The sequence below is a fragment of the Curcuma longa genome, chromosome 16 (assembly GCF_044706935.1).
Source record: "Curcuma longa cultivar G26 ecotype Majalengka, Jawa Barat chromosome 16, ITB_CL_G26_1.1, whole genome shotgun sequence".
Lineage (NCBI taxonomy): Eukaryota > Viridiplantae > Streptophyta > Magnoliopsida > Zingiberales > Zingiberaceae > Curcuma > Curcuma longa.
The window spans coordinates 7,409,427-7,422,633 of NC_133876.1; positions in this window are offsets into that span (position 1 = coordinate 7,409,427).

A 13,207-nucleotide genomic window follows, 5' to 3' on the forward strand; every position below is an offset into this window, starting at 1 on the left:
TTAATTACTGTATTATTTCTGTAATATAGTATGAAGATAACAAATTTGGGGATCAAATTTTTATTAATGAGGGAGAATGTAAAATACCGAAAGTTCAAAGGTTAATTTGTAAATAAATTTATCCGATTGTTGGGAATTATTTGAGCCGTTTAGGAGGTTAATAAAATTTACCCTAAAACCTAGATTGGAAGTTCAACTAAAACCCAATTAAAAAGCCTAATTACTAGCTAATTAATGGGTTTAGTGGATTGGGTTGAGTTAGTTGGTTCGATGTAGTCAAATAAGGATTTGGGTTAGGGTTAATGGGTTAGGGGTTCAACCCATTAAGGAATGCAACCCGTTAAAGCCCTTTTACCCGATCCGATACCTAAATCTCGATTTTTCTCCCGCGATTTCCTTCTTCCTCGATTTCTTGATAGCGCCTCTCCGCTCATCTCTAGGGGTGGGAAAAAATACCGAATTTTCGGTATACCGCACATACCATACCGATATTTACCATCCATACCGAAAATTTCGGTATACCAAAAATTTCGGTATGGTATAATACCGTACCGAATTTTTCGGTATCGGTATCGGTATGAAATTATTATTTTTCGGTATTTCGGTATATACCGAAATACCTATTATATATCCTCTTATAAATTATTTATTATTTTTAAAATTGATATTGGGTACGGTATTTCGGTATGATCGGTATACCGAACATTTTTATACGATCGGTATGATCAGTATGACCGGTCGGTTGGTCGGTATTTCGATATGATCGGTATACCGAACATTTTGATCGGTATGCATTTTATACTATACTGAAAATTCAGTATACCGAATTTTCGGTATATCGAAATTCCGGTATACCGAATTTTCGGTATGGTAACGGTATAGGTTTTTTTTATGCCGAAATTTTCGGTACGGTATACGGTATCGTATGTAAAATTCGGTATACCGTACCGACCCAGCCCTACTCATCTCTGCCTTGGCTGCGTCCGGAGCTGGAGGCGAGGCGGAGCTAGTCGTCGATGATCCAGGCTTCCATCTGCGGGTTATATCTGGCGAACGAAGGAGAATCGAAGAAGAGGAGTGGATCGGTAAGCAATAGGGTTGATTGGAGTTCTTGTTAGTCTTGATTACTGATTTTCGATTGATTGGGAAAGTGGATATCAGTTTCGGCCGAGCAGCTGGGTTTCCGGTGGATTTCCTTCACGGAGCTCTAACAAAGACTGTCACTGGTGGATTAGGATCTCATCGATCGTGATTGGTAAGGTGATTCCTCGTTTAGTTCCTGGTTTCGTTGAATGTCGTGGTCGGATTGCTGAGATTGAGATTTTGATCGGCAGATTGAGGGCAGAATCTTGGGTTTAGGGCTGAGCAGATTCTAGGGCTTGATTTTTGAGGTAAATTGTAATATGGATTCAATTGGATACGAATAATGATTCCCTGCAAGCCATGTGGTTAATGAATGATGTTATTTCGGTAGGATTCTTTGGAACTGGGCAGAGTTGTTGGTTCACTTTGGATCGGCAACAAGAGGAATCAAACTAATCAAGGTCTTGGCCGGTTCTCATCTATTGGAGGTGAGTTCTTGTTCCTTGAATCCGATTAATACAACTAATTGATTAATTATGTTGTGTTAATTGGATCGGTTGTTGGATGCTTAGAGTTAATTGTTGATTTGGAATTTGGATTTGATTTCAATTAGGGCTGGGTCGGTACGGTATACCGAATTTTACATACGATACCGTATACCGTATCGAAAATTTCGGCATAAAAAAAACCTATACCGTTACCATATCGAAAATTCGGTATACCGGAATTTTCGGTATACCGAAAATTTGGTATACCGAATTTTCAGTATAGTATAAAATGCATACCGATCAAAATGTTCGGATATACCGATCATACCGATCATACCGAAATACCGACCAACCGACCGATCATACTGATCATACCGATCGTATAAAAATGTTCGGTATACCGATCATACCGAAATACCGTACCCAATATCAATTTTAAAAATAATAAATAATTTATAAGAGGATATATAATAGGTATTTCGGTATATACCGAAATACCAAAAAATAATAATTTCATACCGATATCGATACCGAAAAATTCGGTACGGTATTATACCATATCGAAATTTTTGGTATACCGAAATTTTCGGTATGGACGGTAAATATCGGTATGGTATGTGCGGTATACCGAAAATTCGATATTTTTTCCCACCCCTAATTTCAATGAGTTGTAGTGATCGAGTTGTCCTTGACCTTGTAGATTGACCTGTTATTGATAAGTTGCCTTGTTAATTTGCTTAATGGTGGATCTAGTTGTAACAAATGGAATTATGAATTCCATTGATTCAATTGGGTGTTAGATGCTAATCTGATTAGGTGTTTGATTGGATTGGACCAGTAAAAGGGTAATTGATCCCTATCTGGAGTTTGAACCAACTGGTAACAATTGAATTTAATCAGCTGGTTTAGATTTGATTGAAGATCAATGGGATTTAATTAGCTGCGTTAGATTCGATTGAGTGATGAAGGTCCCATTCTAATTGTTTGTCCAACTGTTTTGAGATTTTCATGGGCTGAGGAGATAGAACATTGGCTTCCAACATTGCTGCCAAAGGATATACATCTGGGTACTTTCTAGACGACATATTTCTATCAAGCAATTGTTTACCAGGGTTTGGTTGTATTAAGTTTTACCTTTTGATTTTGTGATGATAATGTTTATAATATGTTTAAAGTAATATAATGTTAATTACTGGAACTGTATCACTGTAATTGGAATTGTTAAATCCGAGTTGAAATGAGAAAACCCCGCATTTTGTTCATGTATCATGATATTAAAACTGAAAGAGCAATTTTCTTATATGTTTGAGTTTGGAATTTTGAAATTAATATGTAATCAAATTTAACTATCATTCAAAGTAAGTTTAATTGTTTTGGTGAATTATATTGAGGATGTATTTATGATTTTTGTGAGCATATTATTATCCAAAATGCTACCGCAACAATATGTAGCCTAACTATATGGAGTCAATTATATTCACTTCTATGTAAGGCCATCATTTTGATTAGCCATGCGACTTCAACCTCTTAGTAAAGTTTTTTTTGGTTCATTATCTTTACACATCAGACCTAATTTGTTCAACTAATAATTATGAAATTTATATCATATCATCTTAGTGTTGTCTATTATCATGTTTTTGTTGGATGTATTGTTTTTGCATTTATTATTGTAAATATGCCTTATCTTAGTTTTTAAGGTTATATTATATCATTTTTTTGTTACAAATATAATCTTTTATGTTTTATAATTCATAGTCAATATACTAATGGTTATAATGTTTTTCTATATACACTGAGGTATATTGTTATACTATAAAAGAATTTCTGGATGGAGTTGATAATTAACTGATCATACCTCCCAGTTCTATTACCCCTTGCACACTTGGAATAACTAATAAAACATTCCATATTCTGTTTCCATGCAAGAGGCTCTTTTCTTCTCTAGGATCATGCTTTTATTACTAGTCTTCTTTGCAAAACTAGTGATACTTCTGTCAGCATTTTCTGGTTATTTGAATTCCTCCAATTTGAGTCTGATGTTGACATTCAACAGATCATTCATTCTTTATTTATCTTACACATCTCTATCATTAGTGTGTTCATGAATGTGCTATGGATTTGTACTTTCACTGTTCTTGTTGAGCTTAAGGATCTTCTGAAACCATAAATTATTGAATGTTGTTATTCTTGAGTCTCTTTTTTTAAATTTATTTTATATGTCTAGCTATGAACTGGGATGTTTGCTCAATAGAAAATTTACTTTTGCTAAATTTTGGGTTACTTATTTTGACTTCACAGCTCTCATACTTTTCTGATTGACTGAGTTTAATGTTGGGGCGAAGAACATCATATGTACAATATGATGATCCTACTTGACTTTGACCAGATATTTATCCGTCTGTGTTAAATCTGCATTTGCTACAAGTTAATAATGGTGGAGGAAACCATTTAGTTTTGTTGCATTATCATTAACTCTGCTTCTGAATCAGGTTCCATTGTCTTCCAGTCAGTAGAATTACTCTCTAAATTGTGGCACTGCCTTGTGCACTCTGAGCACTTAAGAGTTACAATGGTTCTGAATTACATGTTCTCTTTGATTGGCATTGTCTATGTCTACAACATGAACCTTCTGAATGATTCTCTTTTGATTATCTTTTTACCTTGTTGCTTATTTCTCATTCAGGTCTAAGAGAATGAACAACACTGATACGGCCGCCACAGCGGCCGTTGCCACCGCTAAAGCTGCCACCGTTGCCGCCGACCATGCCAACACCAGCGCAGCCACAGCAGCCGCAGCTGCGGCGGCCTCCATCACCGCCATCACCGCCATTACCGCCGTCACCGCCATCGCCGACGGTGGCGATCCCGCTGCAGTCGCCTCCATCTCCATTGCCGCCGCTTCCGTTGCCACCTCCGTCATGGCTGCCATCGTTGCCACGACCCCTGCGGCCCCCGCCGCCCCCACGGCCCCCACCCCCGGGCCCCCCCGCCCCCCGGGGCCCCCCCCCGGCCCCCGCCGCCCCCGCGGCCGGCGCCGACGCCCCCGCCACCCCCCGCGGCCGCAGCCCTCCCCCCCTCCGCCGCGGCCGGCCACCCTGCGGCCGCGGCGTCGCCGCCCCCCCGCGGTCGCGGTCGCAGCCGCCGCGGTGCCGCGGTGTCGCCGCCCTCCCGTCGCCGTTCTCGTCCTCCTCGCCGTCGCCGCCCCCCGCGGCCGGCGCCGATGCCCCTGCCGCCCCCCACGGCTGCGGTCGTCCCCCCTCCGCCGCGACGTCGCCGCCCCCCTGCGGTCACGGTCGTGGTCGCAGCCGCGCGGCGTCGCCGCCCTCGTCCGACGCCCCCGCGGCTGGCGCCGACGCCCTCGCGGTCAGAGCCGACGCCCCTGCGGTCGGCGCCGCCGCCCCCGCCGCCCCCCGCGGCCGCGGCCCTCCCCCCTCCGTCGCGGCCCCCCCCCCCCCCCCCCCCCCGGTCGCCACCCCCCCCCCCCTCGCGGTCGCGGTCGCAGCCGCCGCGGCGTCGCCGCCCTCCCGTCGCCGCTCTCGTCGTCCGTCCCTCGCCGTCGCCACCCCCCCGCAGCCGGCGCCGATGCCCCCGCCGCCGCGGTGTCGCCGCCCCCCCCCCCCCCCCCCCCCCCCCCGCGATCGCGGTCGCCGCCGTCGCGATCGCGTCGCGCCCCCCCGTTGTCGCCCTCGTCCTCCTCGAGCGGTCGCGGCGTCGCCGCCCCCCCGTTGCCGCCCTCGTCCTCCTCGAGCGGCCGCGGCGTCGTCGCCCCCCCCGTTGCCGCCCTCATCCTCCTCGAGTGCCCGCGGCGTCGCCGCCCCCCCGTTGCCACCCTCGTCCTCCCCCCCACCCCCCCGAGGTCGCCCCCGCGCCCGCCCCCCCCCCCCGCCCCCCCCCGGCTGTCCTGGTTGCTGCTGCAGCCGCCTAGCCGGTTGATATAGTATAAAAGTATAGACCCTTGAAGTTTTTTAAATCGGGGGAAAAATATGTCAAACTGTTGAGTTTTTTTTTTTACAGTTTATTTTCTCTGTGTAGGACAAATTTACTCACCTCTGAAGTATAGGTATAGAAGTGTAGGACTCGGCCCGGACCCGGACCAGGTCAACGGGCCGGTTGGCCTGTTGACCCGATTAGCCTGGCCAAACCGTAACCGGCCCGGCATCCTGTCGGGCCGGTTAAGGTTCAATGTCCATTGAACCGGCGGTTCACCCGGTTAATCGACGGTTTGAACCGCCGGTTCAAGTTTTTTATTTTATTTTATTTTTTTGTGTTAGCCGTTGGAACCGGCGGTTCCAATGGCTCCAAACCGCCGGTTAACCGGCGGTTTGGAGCCGTGAGGCTTTTTTTTATTTTTTGATTTTTTTCAACGGCTGAGATCATTTAACTGTTTTTTGATCAATGGCTGTGATTTAGTATCCGTTATGATCCAAATTCTATAAATAGGGAGTTCATTTCATCATTTTCACACACTTTTCTACTCTCTAACTCTCATTCTCAACTTCGTAAGTTCGCGTTCTCTCGTTTCCGAGCTCCGACTCCATCTTTCGACTACAATGGAAGGAGGCCGCGGTGGAAGTTCTTCACATCGATCTCGGAGGGGAAAAGAAATAGCGCACGAGGATCCCAACATTCAATCCACCGATGATGAGATCGAGGCCGCTCAACACCTTCCGACGCCCGAAACACAAGGAAGTACTGATGCCATTACTTCTAAGGTTCGGGAACATCCCCCTCTAAAATCTACTATTTTTACTAAACATTTTGAGGAAGTCACTCTTCCATTGGGAGAAATGCGTGCAAAATGCAAGCATTGTAATGCTTCCTACAAATTCCAAGCCGGCGGCAGCTATGGGTCGATAAAACGACATGTAGAAACGAAGCACCCGACAGAATATGGACTTGACTTATCTCAAACACAATTATCTAGATTTTCTACCGGTAGTAGTACTGATTCTGGTTTATTTTTATATTCTAATAATAAATTAAGAGAGTCATTAGCTAAATTTGTTTCCGTAGAATATCTTTCTTTTAGTTTTGGATCTAAATGCACATTTGAATATTTTTGTAAAGAATCTCTTAATCCAAGTGCTAAACGTGTTCCTAGGACTACACTTACTCGTACAATTAAAAAATTAGTAAAACAAGGAAAAAAGAATTTAATTGGTGAATTTAATAAATTAAATAATAAAGTTTCTTTATGTGCCGATATTTGGAGTGATCATTGGCAAACTCATTCCTATATGGGTGTGACTTGCCATTAGATTGATAGCTATTGGATCCTCCAAAAACGGTTGATAGCTTATAGAGTTTTTGATGAATCACATATTATCCATAACATTGCACAATTATTATATTTAATTTTAGAAGAATATGGATTAACTCTTAAAATATTTTCAATATCATTAGATAATGCTAGTTCTAATACTGCTTCTATAGATGAACTAAAATTTATTTGCCAACCTGTTATTGGTGGTTTATTTTTTCATATTCGTTGTGTTTGTCATGTTTTAAATTTATGTGTTTAAGATGGATTAAGACTTTTAGAAAATTATATTAAACCAATTAGAATTGCAATTTCTTATTTATGGTCTCATCCATCTATGATGAAACAATGGGATAGATTTTGTAGAGCTAATAGAATGAGACCTAAAAAATTTTCACGTGATGTACCAACAAGTTGGAATTCAACATATCAATTATTACAAGATTCATTTCAATATAAAGATTTATTATATTTTTTTTACAGAAAATAGTAATACTAATATACATTGATTTTAACAACAATGGAATATTTGTAGTAGTATTTGTGAAATTTTAAAAGTTTTTAATGATGCAATCGAACAACTTTCCGGTGTTTATTATCCTACTGCTCATTTAGTTTTAGTGAAATTTTGTAGTATAGTATTAATTTTAAATGAACATATCAATAATGAAGCTTTAACTTCTTTAATATTAACTATGAAAACTAAATGAGAAAAATATTTTTATTTAATTCCTGAAATTTATTTAGTTGCATTTGCTTTAGATCCTAGATTTAAATTAGAAGTTTTACAAGAAATGCTAACTTTATATTATGACGCTTTAATTCCTGTTAAAGATTCTTCTTCTCCTAATCTCGCTAATATTATATATATTATTAGAAATTATTTATCTGATATTTATAATCAATATTATGTTAAATATGGAATACAGACTAATATTTCTGAAACACAACAACAAACTACTAGTATTAATTTAAAACTTTCAAAAGCACAACTTTTATTAAAAGAACGGACGAAACGTCCACGAGGATCTTCAAGTTCCACACAGGAACTTGAGAATTATTTTATCACTTCTTTTGATTTTAATGAAGCAGATAGCGAAGATTTCGATATTTTGAAGTGGTGGTCACAGAAGACTCCAAGTTTTCCCGTTCTCTCGGTAATTGCCAAAGAAATTTTAGCATGTCCAGTGTCAACTATTGCTGTGGAGCAGACATTCAGTGCCGGCGGCAACATATTAGATGAATGGCGATCAACTATGTCTCTCGACTCATTGGAAGCCCAAACATTACTCGACGATTGGACTAAAGCCGAGAAAAGAATTCAAGGAATGCAACTTTCAGAAGACGAAGCCGAAGAATTTGATACTGAAGGAACGAATATAACAGGAGGAAATGGAAGTGAGTGAATGAGTGATGTAAAACTGTAAAAGGGTAAAAATGTAAAAGAACTACGTGGGCTTTGATTCCCCTATACCCTAAGGGGATACGTAGGCAACTTAATAAGTGCAAGCTCAATAAATTTTTTTAATAAATTTTAAATTTAATAAATTTTAAATTTTTTAATATAATAATCTGGAACCGTCGCGAACCGTAGCGAATCGTGAACCGAACCATGAACCAGCGGTTCCGAACAGTGAACCGTAACTGTCTTGGGCGGTTAAGGTTAAGGGTCGACCTGCCATGAACCGTCGAACCGGCAGTTCCGAACCGTCGAACCGTCGGTTCTAAATCGTGGTCGGGACTGCAGCCCACACCCATAAAAATAAATCATCCAGCAAGCATAACTAGGAAATCACTATACAACAACAACAACAACAACAACCAAGCCTTATCCCACTAAGTGGGGTCGGCTATATGGATCTTTTTACGCCATTGAGCTCTATCTCCTATTATATCATCATTTATATTTAAATAAATTTTATCTTGTTTTATTGTTGCTAACCAAGTCTTTTTTGGTCTACCTCGCCCTCGTTTAATATGCGTATTTGTCATAGTTTCACACCGCCTAACTGGAGCATTTATCGGTCGTCTAAGTACATGTCCGTACCACCTTAAACGTGTCTCACGGAGTTTTTCCTCAATAGATGCAACTCCAACTTTCTCTCTAATGCTCTCATTTCTTATTCTGTCCATCTTCGTATGTCCACACATCCATCTTAACATCCTCATCTCCGCAACTCTCATCTTTTGCTCATGTGCTCGAGTCATAGCCCAACATTCAGCGCCATATAACATGGCAGGTCTAACTGCCGTTTTATAGAACTTTCCTTTAAGTTTTAGAGGCACTTTACGATCACATAAAACACCTGATGCTCTCCTCCACTTCAACCATCCTGTTTGTATTCTATGTAAGACATCTCTCTCAATCCCTCCATCGGCTTGCAAAAATGATCCTAAATATTTAAAACTTTCAGTTCCAGACAACTCATCATCTCCTATTTTAATACTTGTCTCATTACGTTCTTTATTGCTAAACTTAAATTTCATATATTCTGTCTTTACTCTACTAAGCCTAAAACCTTTCTCTTCTAGTGTTTCTCGCCAAGATTCTAATTTAGCATTTACTCCCTCACGTGTCTCATCTACCAATACAATATCATCTGCAAACAACATGCACCATGGTACGGTATCTTGAATGTGTCCAGTAAGTTCATCCATGATTAGTGTAAAAAGATAAGGACTTAGAGCTGACCCTTGATGTAACCCTATTTTTATTGGAAATGCTTCAGTTAATCCGCCTGAAGTCTTCACTCTAGTTGTTACTTCCTCATACATATCCTTAATTAGGTCAATATATACTACGCTAACACCCCTCTTTTCTAGAATTCTCCATATAATTTCCCTTGGGACTCTATCATAAGCTTTTTCTAAATCAACAAATATCATATGTAGATCTTGCTTTTGCCCGCGATACTTTTCAATTAGTTGCCTGAGAAGATGTATAGCTTCTATTGTCGACCTACCAGACATAAACCCAAATTGATTTTCGGTGACCATGGTCTCTTTCCTTAATCGTTTTTCTATTACTCTTTCCCAAAGTTTCATGGTATGACTCATTAATTTAATACCCCTATAATTTGCACAATTTTGTACGTCCCCCTTATTCTTATATAAGGGAATTAGAGTACTTACTCTCCATTGATCTGACATTTTCTTTGTTTTCAATATCATGTTAAATAATTTTGTAAGTCATTCAATACCTTGTTTCCCTAGGCACTTCCATACCTCTATCGGGATATCATCAGGTCCCACGGCTTTTCCATTTTTCATTCCGTTTAAAGCTTGTTCTACTTCTGAAATTTGAATTCTACGGTAAAAATTTAAATTTCTATACTCATTTGACCTGCTTAAATTACCTAAGTTAAGTTGATCACCTACACTTTCATTAAAAAGTTGATGAAAATACCTCTTCCACCGCTCTTTTATTTCTCCATCATTTACTAATACCCTATTGCATTCATCTTTAATACATCTTATTTGGCTAATATCTTTTGTCTTCCTCTCTCTCACTTTAGCTATTTTATAAATATCTTTTTCTCCTTCTTTTGTATCCAATTTTTGATATAACTGCTCAAAAGTTGTATTTTTAGCTTCATTCACTGCTTTTTTAGCCTCTTTCTTAGCTAATGTATATTTTTTTAAATTTTCTTCATTCTTGCAAATATATAATTTCTTATAGGCTATTCGTTTTTCCTTCACTTTTTCCTGTACTTTCTCATTCCACCACCAAGATTCTTTACTTGGTGGTACATGCCCCTTTGACTCGCCGAGTATACTCTTGGCTATTATTTTCAACTTTGATACCATTTTATCCCATGTCGTAGTAGGGTCACCGTATACTTCACCTAATACTTGTCCTTCTACCTTCTCCTTAAATATGTTTTGTTTCTCATCCTTCAACTTCCACCACTTAATTCTAGGAGTAGTGGATATTTTCTTTTTATGGATATTATGCTTAAGACGTATATCCAATACTACTAACCTATGTTGGGTAGTTAAACTTTCTCCAGGAATGACCTTACAATCTTTACAAATCTTTCTATCCCTCTTCCTAACCATAAGAAAGTCAATTTGCGATTTATTATTCCCGCTTTTAAATGTGATCAAGTGTTCTTCTCTTTTCTTAAAAAATGTATTAGCTAGTATAAGATCATATGCTATCGCAAAATCCAGTATAGTTTTACCTTCCTCATTTCTTGTTCCAAACCCATAATCCCCATGCACCCTCTCATATTCCTCATTTTTCACTCCAACATGTCCATTTAGATCACCTCCTATTAAAATCATTTCATTTGATGGAATATTTTGTAATACTTCATCTAGGTCATCCCAAAACCTTGATTTGGTATTTTCATCTAATCCTGCTTGAGGTGCATATACACTAATTACATTTATAGTGTCTTTCTCCACTACTATTTTGAGAGCTATAATTCTATCCCCCTTTCTATTTACTCCTACAACTTCATCCTTTAACGAACTATCTACAATAACACCAACTCCATTTCTTGTTTTACTCTTCCCTGTGTACCATAACTTATAACCCGAGTTCTCTATCAACTTTGCCTTTTCGCCTACCCATTTTGTCTCTTGTACACACAAAATACTAATTCTTCTCCTAATCATCGTATCTACTACCTCCATTGTTTTACCAGTAAGGGTTCCTATATTCCATGTTCCAAATCTTAGACTATTAATTTTCCTATAATTTTTATTCTTACCCAACCTATGGTGTGAGAACTTTTGCTCATTTAACACTACACCCAAGTTCTCATGGAGATGTAGCGGTCCTTGCCGAGACGTTACAGTCGGACCTTGCAACGCGTTCCTTCCGGGGAACATCCTAGCATTAACACAATAGTTTAATGGATCCATTCATGAGTGTTTGCCTTAGTTTAACGCTGGCTGGCAACCTAACGCAACCCTCCTCCTTTATCCGGGCTTGGGACCGGCAATGATAAGGTAAACTTATCACAGGCGGAGTTTAAAACATATGAACGAGTAGAACCAACCCTAGGCTCACGGATCCAACAGAAACGCTTAGAGTGATTATAAAATTAGCATACCTGCTTCGCAGCGGCCAGCGGAAAAAAACAGTTTATGAATTGCTGAAAAGAAGCTACTGATGCAATTGAGCAGATATAACTAGAAATTGGAAAAGCTGAGGTACATATGGAAAAGGAACTTTACAGATCAGGATGTCGTAAGGCTCTTCACCGCCAATTGTAAGGCTATGTCATCGAGCACGGGGCTCAGAAGTCGACGAGCTCGAAGGTAGCTAGCCTATCGTCAAGCTCTCCACCGCCTGTTGTAACGTTATGTCATCGAGCACGGGGCTTGAAAGTTAACGAGCTAGGAGCTCGATTGCAAGCCTGTCGTAAGGCTCTCCACCGCCTATTGTAAGGCTATATCATCGAGCACGAGGCTCGGAAGTCGACGAGCTCGGAGCTCAGTTGCCAGCCTGTCGTAAGGCTCTCCACCACCTGTTGTAAGGCTATGTCATCGAACACGGGGCTCGGAAGTCGACGAGCTCGGAGCTCGGTAGCCAGCCTGTCGGAAGACTCTCCACCGCCTGTTGTAAGGCTATATCATCGAGCATGGGGCACGGAAGTCGACAAGCTCAGAGCTCGATAGCCAGCCTGTCATAAGGCTCTCCACCGTCTGTTGTAAGGATATGTCATCGAGCACTGGGCTCAGAAGTCGACGAGCTCGGAGCTCGGTTGCCAGCCTGTCGTAAGGCTCTCCACCGCCTGTTGTAAGGCTATGTCATCGAGCACGGGGCTCGAAAGTCGAAGAGCTCGGAGCTCGGTTGCCAGTCTGTCGTAAGGCTCTCCACCGCCTGTTGTAAGGCTATGTCATCAAGCACAGAGCTCGAAAGTCGACAGGCTCGGAGCTCGGTTGCCAGTCTATCATAAGGCTCTCCACCGCTTATTGTAAGGCTATGGCATCGAGCATGGGGCTCGGAAGTCGACGAGCTCGGAGCTCGGTAGCTAGCCTGTCGGAAGGCTCTTTACCGCCTGTTGTAAGGCTATGTCATCATGTACGGGGCTCGGAAGTTGACGAGCTCAGAGCTCGGTGGCCAGCCTGTCGTAAGGCTCTCCACTGCCTGTTGTAAGGCTATGTCATTGATGGTCTACTTATTTTTAATAGCAAGACTCCCGATCAAAATTATTCTAATTATGTAAAAAACTGAAACCCCTTATCCTACACTACAATAGTATAGCAAAGGCCCAGGTCGTCTCTCACGTGGATCCAATGGCGGGATGTTTGGTTCTAAATAATATCTAAAAATGGGATTTCATACACTTAATGAAGCAAGTAACAAACATGCATAAACAAACTCTAAACCATAAACCGAACACTATCCGAAAGCAATCAA